The following is a 9,750-nucleotide window of genomic DNA, read 5'->3' as shown; positions in this document are numbered from 1 at the left end:
TTCCTTTCACACTCCTTTTCATTCTTCATGTTTCTTCCTTACAAATCTATAAGCCACTAAGTTTCCTTTTCCATTCCTCTTTCTTTTCAATCAAAATCTACCAATCTCTGATTTTAGAACCTAAAGTTCTCTTTGTTCCTATACAGGAAGCAAAATCACCATATACAACAAATTTTCCATTCCACTGTAAAGTCCCTTTTACAACAGTAAAAATTATTGTCAACACCATGAATATCACATTCCACTGAACTCCTTTGCTGCTTACTGCAAATGCATAGTTCACGAAAGCATCCTTGCCTTCATCCTTTGAGATTGCCTGTCTCTTTCCAAGTTGCTGATTACATTCACCCTTACTCTTTTTGTAATTTGTACAAATAACATTGTCTTCAATTTTCTGTTGTGCATCAATCTCTACCAACCTCTCTTTAAGTTCCTGATTGTCCTCTTTTCCTTTCCTCTTCACAGCCTTTAATGGATTAACTATACCTCCTTGGACTGAATTCCCCTTAAAAATTTATGTTTTTTCATCTTCCATACTGCAATCTTTAATAAGAGTTATTTCCATTATTGCTTCATTATATCCCCCCAAGACAATTTCTTGCCCATTAACTATCAATACAGATTCATAATTTTTGAATAAAAATTGAAGAGATAATCCCATTACCTCAAGTTTTTGTAGTGCACATATACTTTTGTTTGCTATATCATAAGGTTATCTTCATACCTCTTTTCTACTTCTCCTTTTGCAATCTGCAATTTTCTTTTGTCTTTAGACTGTCTGCCATCTTTTTGCCAAGTCTTATTGGACTCATCATCTTCAACTTCCATGTTAGTCTTCAACAATTTTCCATCTTCAGTGTCTTTGAACACCTGTCAATTAAATATTGTTCTATTACAACCATCTCTTCTAATAGCTTCATTTCTTCATCAACCTGCATAAACATATCTTCTAAAGGTTGTTCACTACCTGCATACATACACAAATCATCAGTTTCAAAAACACTAGGCTCCTCTTTCTTTGATGTCTCAATCATCACATCTCTCTGTTGATTCGAACTTGTCCAACAGTTCAGAAAATCATCAATGATTCCTTCCTCAACAAGGTAAACCTCTTGCTCAGGTCTACAATAGCTATCTTTCACCTCTAACTCAGCTGCTCTGAGTTCCTCACTTAATCTGATGTACATTCTCCTCTTTATCTGTCTCTGCAACAACTTCCATTTTATTTTCTTTCTTTTCATAGTCCAACCATACCTTTGGTCTTTCTCATTCCTCTGTAACAGTTCCATCAGTACTTCAAGATGGACTATTATCTCAACCTTCTCCCTCTCATATTCTTCATCAGTCAACTGCTTCCATATGCCATTTTCCTTGGCACCTTTCTTTCTTCTGTTGTGGCTTCTCTTTGAACCCCTACTATGACTATCAGTAGTCATTTTCTCATCTCACTCTATGAGTTCCTCACTCACTATGAGCTGCACTAAGCCTCTTGCAACAACAAGTCCTCCCTGCTGTCATTTACCTCACCAATCCCCTCTTTGGACTTGGTCTTTTGGTAAACACTGGTTCTCTATCTCTGGAACCTCTTGAGCACTCTCTTATGCTCTCTTTAGGCTTATAACCTCAACTCACCTCTCTTTCTTTACACAGTCTGCTACTGTGTGTTGCTGTTATCATTCTCTTTCCCTATAAAAACAATTCAAATGAAACCGACATCAAAATATAACTCATACCTGAGAGATATTCAAATGATCTATCTCTTTAACCTTTCACTAGCTTGGGCAATACACATGCTGCTTTTCTTTTCACTGTCTGCACTTCAGTTCTTCTTTCAACTAAATTTATTTTCTTGCTGAGTACATCCATATTCACTTCATTTGCTGCAATTTCTTCATTCGCTTCTTTGTCACAGCTACTTGCTGGAACATCTGTTGTTACTTTGCATTCTCATATATATCATTGAAATTTTAAAACCTGCACAACCTCTACCTGATTCTGTCTTTGATGAAATGCTGAAGTCCTCATTGTCTACAACATCTCAGGTTTCCTCTATGCATGAATCATTGTGTCCTATTCTCCCTCTATATCAGATCCATTATAATGCAAATTATATATAAAATTCAATCTCTGAACAAACTCCACAGAGCATTAACCTAGCTCTGATACCAAAAATGATGTAGCAAAGCCACATCTTTCTCAAACTGATCCTCGACCAGTGGGTTATGGGCCCACTGTATGGTTAATTTTTATCATGAGACGCTTTCGTTGCGGTGGCCCATGGTTTCCTTCACAATATCGTAGCTCACACAATCGTGTGACTCCTCTTGCATGCAATATGCTTAAACACATCCGAAATGAAACGATCATTTGACTTGTATGACTGGAATTCAAATGAAATTTAATCCTCTTTGATAAAATATCGGGTCACAATAGATCCGTTAACCCACGCACATGTTCATATGCGATTATCGTCCAATCAATCAACCAACGAACGGTCTTGATGGTTGAAACTCAACGAGGCTTTAATCTCGTTGTATAAAACCTTATCGCATTCATTTCTAATGTTAACTTGCATGCACTTTCAGAAGTGATATGCATCCAATCACCCATTAACCAGACGGTCCGATCACTCTAAACCTTAAACTCTTTTTAGTAACCACATCACGTCCATTTAAAATGTTAACTTGCTTGCATGTTCTGACGTGATATGCGTCGATCTCCTCTGATCGGATGATGACTACTTCCTCGTGATTTCCGTCAATTTTAGCAGTCTGCCAAGTTTATTTCTCATCGACCACTTTTACCTTGACTCTGGTCTACACTTTGCGGCTACAATACTCCTCTGAATTCACACAATTTTTGTTGATTATCTTCAATTTTCCAGATTTTAGACTGTCACGATTATTCCTTTGTAGCTAATCAATAACCAGACATGAGTTTACAAAACATCCAACCACCAAGCCAAGGGTAGTTACCAGCATAAACCTCTATCACCAAAAGGATTATTACAGAATCAAAACATAACGAACACAGAATTGTGTGAGTTCGAAACATAAGGAACACAAGTTCAATCATTTCACAGGGAATCTAAAACCTCTGGAATTTGACCATTCATGTGTATAAATTACAGAGATGCAGTGAGATACCAACTAGGAAATTAATAATCACAGACTCACGCTACTAGTGCACAAATTCAACTATTCAAGCGAAGAAACCCCGAATGTCACAAACATATATACAAATCCACACTGTTTTGGTATTTATAAAATATTTACAAAGGAAATTGTCACATTCGACTATTTCAGTTCTTTTCCATAAAATCCCTCTGCTACTCTTTCTAACCTATAGCTAACCTCCAATTCTCTTCCCAAAAGGAAGAACTCTTTATTGAAAAAAACCTCTCAAATGTTTCTAAATCTTACAATATATAAAAGAAAAGGATTCATGAACCATTTTAGTTCTGATCCCACAATTCTCTCACTTTCTCCTAAAGTGTCTTTTCAACTCCATTTTTCCCTCAACAAAATCCTAAATTAGATAGTTCAAATCCCTAAAATCCTCACTCTTCTTAGGATTACTCATTCATTCCTAAGATCTCTATAACTAACGAGATATTCCTTATTAATCAAATTAAATTCCACTCTCTTTAAAACTCAAAACAAACTTAGGAAAATAAATAAATAATTAAGGGAACCCACTCCCTTTAGTAAATGTGTGATAAGAATGCTAGGTCTTATAAACCTTGAAGAATGCTCCTGCATCACAATTACAACATGGGTTTTGTTTTGCTTATTGTAGCAAGCTCATATTCCTGTATTCCCGTCTATATGTAGTCCATTATGTTTAGAAATAATAAAATGGCTCAAAGATTTGGTGCATTTCCTCTTGTTTTCTGATTTACTGTGTTTGTGTTGAATTTCCAAGTTGTTGTTTTAGTGCATGTTTATGTTATTCACTTAATTATTCTATTAGGAATATTATAGTGGTATTAATGCATGTTCTTAGCGAGTGTGGGAGAAAATAACAGGTGATGTCACCCAAATATCAGGGTGTAGATTCCAAAGAGGCTAAGGCTAGGGAGGAAGAGGTAGAGGATGTGGTAGAGAAGGAGGGCTTGACCCCTTTTTATATACAGAGTTGGATAACACCAAGGAATGCATGAAGAACCAAGGGGGTGGTGAGTAGCCAATAAAATGGGTTCATAATCAGGTTATGGACAACCTGTTGAGGGTAAACCAGCAAATGTTGAGGCATGGCCAACTTATGATGGGAAAGATACAACAAATGATGGGCCTATAAGTGCAAAACTAGCAAGGGAAATACCACAATGAAGATGAGGGTTCTAGAGCAGGAGGTGTAAGCCATATGCGTGAGCACACATATCAACAACCCTACACTCACATGTATAGCCAGGTTATTTGTCCCACCATGCCGCAATTCATAGATGAGCCATAGAGAGAGTGAGGGAACCAGATCCCATTGCAGATTTGGTGAACTCTATAGAGATGGGGATTGATGAGTACAAGGGGTTAGATCTCAAGATTCAAAGAGTCATGTCCTTTGGGGAATTTATACACCTCAAGGAGAGGCATAAGACTAGAGCTGGGACATCTGGAAGAGGGGGACAATAGAGTTAGGAGGTGTAGAAGATAGAAAGGAAGGTCAAAATTACCAAATATGATGGGTTAGGTAAGAGTTTATCTAAGGCATGGGTTCAAAAGCTGGACACTTATCTCCATCTGAACACCATGCAGGAGATTGATGCTATCTGGTTTTCCACCCTGCATTTGGAGGGAGATGCACAAGAATGGTGGTATCATGGCCTGATTACACTAGGCCATATCCACATCACCTCTTACACGGAGTTCACCAGGAGACTATCTGAGAGGTGTGACAGGAAGGACCCAAAACTACACTTCAAAGAGTTGGCACATTTGAGGCAAATCAATAGTGCCAAGGCATACATATTAGAGTTATTGAGATTGGCCATGATGGTTACAAATATTTCAAAGGCATGATTGATTATATTATTCATTGAGGGGCTAATTGATCCAATATGTGGATGGGTCATGGCATACAAACTTGTGTCGTTAGTTGATTCCATCTCTAGGACCAGGGGCATGATAGACGTCGTCCCTAAGACTACGACTCTAGTACCCACCAGACCCCCTACTCCCTAAGGGAACAAAGACACCAGACAACCATAGAGAGAGCTTGGGCATGGCCATCTTAATGATGATATTAGGAGGAACTATGTTTCACATGCCAGGAGTCGATGGCACCTCGGCATAGGTGTACCAAGGGTAAGGCCCATTACATCGAGGTGTACTTAGGCAGTGAGCCAAAGGACGAGATTGAGTAGGACATAGGTGTAGGAGATGGAGGACCACAATCCATGGGAGGAGGACCACCACCACCACCACCTCAGGGAGGAGGCCCACTTCTTCCCACTGGAGGGGTTATTGCTTCACTTCGGGGAGTACCAAAGTATTCAACACTACAAATGAAGGGCACAGTGTAGGGACAACATGTGTCAGTATTGGTGGATAGTGGGTCTACCCATAATTTCATTGATTCCAAGATGGTGGAGTAAAGAGGTATACACACAGAGGCTTTCAAGGGGTTTTCAATGTTGATACGAGGGGACATGATCACGCAGTGTACGAGATATGTTCCCAGGCTGACTCTGACAATGGGGTGCTACTCAGTGAATGAACATTTCTTTGTATTTGATGTGTCAGAAACCAATGTGGTGATGGGTGTCTAGTGGCTATATTCTCTGGGGCATGTCACTACTAACTGGAGAAAGTTGGAGATGGAGTTTGTGGGGCTAGATGGGAAGTTGGTTGTGTTGAGGATTAAGCACTCTTATCCACCACATACAATATCATCCCATTGGATGGATGTTGACTTGTAGTGTGGAGATATAGAGTGGGAAGTGGAGCTTAGGATTTCAAAGGCTGGGACCCAAGCATGACAACCACACCTAGATATTCTCGCACTCTTGGAGAGACACCAGGCTATTTTTGGAGAGATTCCTCTAGGATGCCTACTGATAGCGGGTTTGAGCACACGATTGTGTTGGAGGAGGGTGTACATGCAATGATCACTACCCCTTATAGAAATCCCAAGGCCTACATGGATGAGATTGAGAGAGCCATCCAGGAGTTGTTGGAATTAAGGCACATCATGCCCAATTCTAGTCCATTCACTTCATCAATAGTGCTGGTGAAGAAGAATGGCAAGACCCTTTGCATGTGCATATACTACAAGGCCCTGAATAAGAAGAATCTGAATAACTGGTACCCCATCCCATGCATTGATGAGTTGATGGATGAGTTAGAGGGGCCAAGTAATTCTCTAAGATAGACTTGCACTAGTGGTACCATCAGATTCGGGTGAGAGAGCAGGATATCCCAAAGACCACATTCAAGTGCCACTATGGGCATTTCGAGTTACCAGTGTTGCCCTTTGGGCTCACCAATGCACCCATCATACTTCAGTCTTGCATGAACCACGTGTTTCACAAGTAGGGATGCAGGTTCATGCGAGTATTCTTTGATGATATAATTATCTACAACGGGAATTGGGAGGAGCACCTACAACATTTGGAGGATCTTGGAGGAGCAACGATTTTATGCCAAGATGTCCAAGTGTGAGTTTAGAAACACAAAGATGTTGTATCTGGGGCACATGATAGGGGAGGATGGAATTAGAGTCCATCAAGAGAAGATTCGAGCCATACTTGGATGGCCTATGCCTAGGAACATAACGAAGTTGAGAGGATTCTTGGGCATATGTACCTATTACAGGTGCTTCGTGAAGCGATTTTATTAGGTGGTTGCACCCCTTACAAACCTCATGAATAAGGGGGCATTTGAGTGGATAGACACAATGCAAGAGGCATTTGAGTGCCTCAAGGTGGTGATGAGCACATGTCTAGTTTTGACACTACTGGATTTATCACAACCCTTTGTTTTAGAGTGCGATACATTTGGTGAGGGAATCGAGGCAGTATTGATGTAGGGAGGCCACCCCATAGCATATGAGAGCCGAAAGCTCTAAGATTACAAGATGTTATATTCCATTTATGATAAGGAAATGCTAGCCATAATGCATGCATTGGCCAAATTTTGTCAGTACCTGGTGGGAAACATATTTAAGGTGAAGATTGACCACAACAACCTTAGATTCATTTTGGATCAGAAGGAGCTTCAGGAGTGGGAGAAAAAATGGGTCAGCAAGATTGATTCCTGTGATTTCGAGATCGCGTATGTTAAGGGAAAGCATAACATAGTGGCAAAAGCACTATCTAGGAGGCCCATGACACTTTCTCTTATGGATGTCACCTAGGACTCAGAGCACAACTATTGGTAGAGTATTGCAAGGATGAACAAGATTGTGAGATCCTAGATGGCACATTTGGATATTAAAGGTATAGGGTGATGGACAGTAATGTTCCTACTTAGGAAATAAAATGATAAACAAAGTAAATACGAACATGCACACTCAAAAAGTTTAAACACATAAGTGAACATCCACATTGCTTCCAAAAATATCACCTAGCTGAGCCATTTTATTTAATATGACAACAATATAATGGGGGTTTGGTGTGAGTGCACCTGATCTTGCCAAAAAGGCAAGCTAGATAAACCACATGTGAAAAAGTCCAATGCCCAAGTGCTAGAATGTGTGCTTCAGTTGTGCCCTGCACTGGCCTAGAAAAACTGCCCAATCTATTACAAAGATCTATTGTTTGACCCACTTAATGTGCTCAGACAATTCTAGGAAATTAATCTCAGACTCCTCTTAAATAATCCACCAATACCCAGAAAGGGTTTGGCCTACTTCCGACCCAAAAATTGACCCCAATTTCAGCGTGCTCCTCAACTAGCTAGGAATTTCGACCCACCTGGTAAATCACTGCTCCAGCCCTCCAAAACACTGTAAAATGCTAGGGGTTCACTCCTCTAGATATCTCCTCAAATCCTCAGCTCAAATCAACTCCCAATGTTCACCTCCCTAGCTCCCACGTGTACCCAGAAACTCCTTATGCGTAGGCCCACACAGTCACCAAGATGGTCACACTGCTACAACAAAGCTACTCCAGAATTTGGATGATCTTTCTCCCAAAATATCCAAAAAATAATGGTGAAAGTCTCCCCTAGAAGCTTCAATAAGATTTCCTCTCTTTGTTTGCCACTCTAAGAAAATCGTACTCCTCTCTTATGCCTAGGAAGATACAAGAAACCCCCATGAATTGCCTAAAGATGATGTTGAACAAGCTCACAAGGAAATAGACTTCCCTCCTTGGGCTGGCACTCGAATTCCACCAAAGCAAGGGGTGAGAAACTCACTTGAGAATCTCGGGTGCAGACTTGGCTCAACAACTCAAGCGTGCTAGGTGTAAGTAATTGTCAAAATATCAAAAGCCCCAAACTGATGTGAGTCTCTTCTATTTATCTTTGGCTGCCTCTTCCTCATGTGGGTCCCACCATCGAACTCCTTTCCTTCCCAAGTAGCTTGAATTGCCTAAGTGGAGCGTATTTCCCTCTTGATGGCCCCCACATTCCACTAAGAGTTTGATTTTTGGCTTTTTCCCTTGTGTGAGTGCCTTTATCAATCAAAAATTTGAAGTGGGGTCCTCCAAACCACTTCTCCTAAGTTAGAACCAAAAATTGTCAAAATTGTACAAAATTATATTCTCACTTAGAAATATTTTCTAAGTTGGAATATCACAGTCCTTTGCACCTAAATGTTTCTTGTCCCCAAGCAACTGCAAATATGGGTAGTTGAAGTACCTGCTCTCCCTCCCAAGTGGCATCCTCATCCGAAAAATTTCTCCATCTGACCAAGAATTATTTGATGACCTTGTTTTGCAATCGTCTCTCACGGGTGTCCAAAATGGCCTCAAGCTCCAAGGTCAAATGCCCCTAATCATCCAAGGGTGGTAACTCTGTAGTCATTGTCACTTGCTACCCCAGTGCATTTTTCAGGAAAGACCCATGGAATATATTATGAACTCTGTTCCCTGAGGTAGCTCCAGCTCATACGCTACCTCCCCAATCGGCCTAGTGACCCGATATGGCCCATAAAAATGGGGCTTGAGCTTCTCGGCCCTCTTTTTCTTGAGCGTGAACTGTTTATACGATTGGAGCCTCAGGAAAAGAAAATCCCCTACCTCAAATTGGCTCTCTACTCAGCCCCTGTCTGTGTACAAATTCTACTAGTTCTGTGCAGTCTGTAAGTTATCCTTGAGAGCTCGAAGGATATCCTGACTCTCCTATATCCAATCATTGGCCCTAGGGTCCCTGATGTCTCCATAAATCATGTCAGTGAAATTCAATGCATCATAACTATACAAAGCTTAGAATGGGGACATACCTATGGACATGTGGTATGCTGTGTTCTAGCAGTATTCACCCAAATGAAACCACTGTATCCATGCATGTTGTTGTCCCGTCACATAGTTGCATAGATAGCCCTCGAGCCACTGTTCACAATCTCTGTGTGCCCATTGGTCTGGGGGTGATATCTAGTGCTCAGAGTAAGCTTAGTACCCACCAACTAGAATAACTCCTGCCAAAATCCTCCCATGAACTTGTTGTCCTGGTCACTAACAATGGCCTTGGTAAGGCCATGAAGTTGAAACACCTCCCTGAAAAATAGTTCTTCCACCTATGAAATTGAAGATCGATCTAAGATATAAAATAAGTGGGAAAAATTGGTCCATCTGTCAACCACCACATA

This window comes from Pinus tabuliformis, chromosome 9 (genome assembly GCF_031772625.1).
Source record: "Pinus tabuliformis cultivar Carrire ecotype Pingquan chromosome 9, CPIR1, whole genome shotgun sequence".
Taxonomy (NCBI): domain Eukaryota; kingdom Viridiplantae; phylum Streptophyta; class Pinopsida; order Pinales; family Pinaceae; genus Pinus; species Pinus tabuliformis.
The sequence above is the reverse complement of the archived record's forward strand: the minus strand, read 5'-3'. Positions refer to the sequence as shown.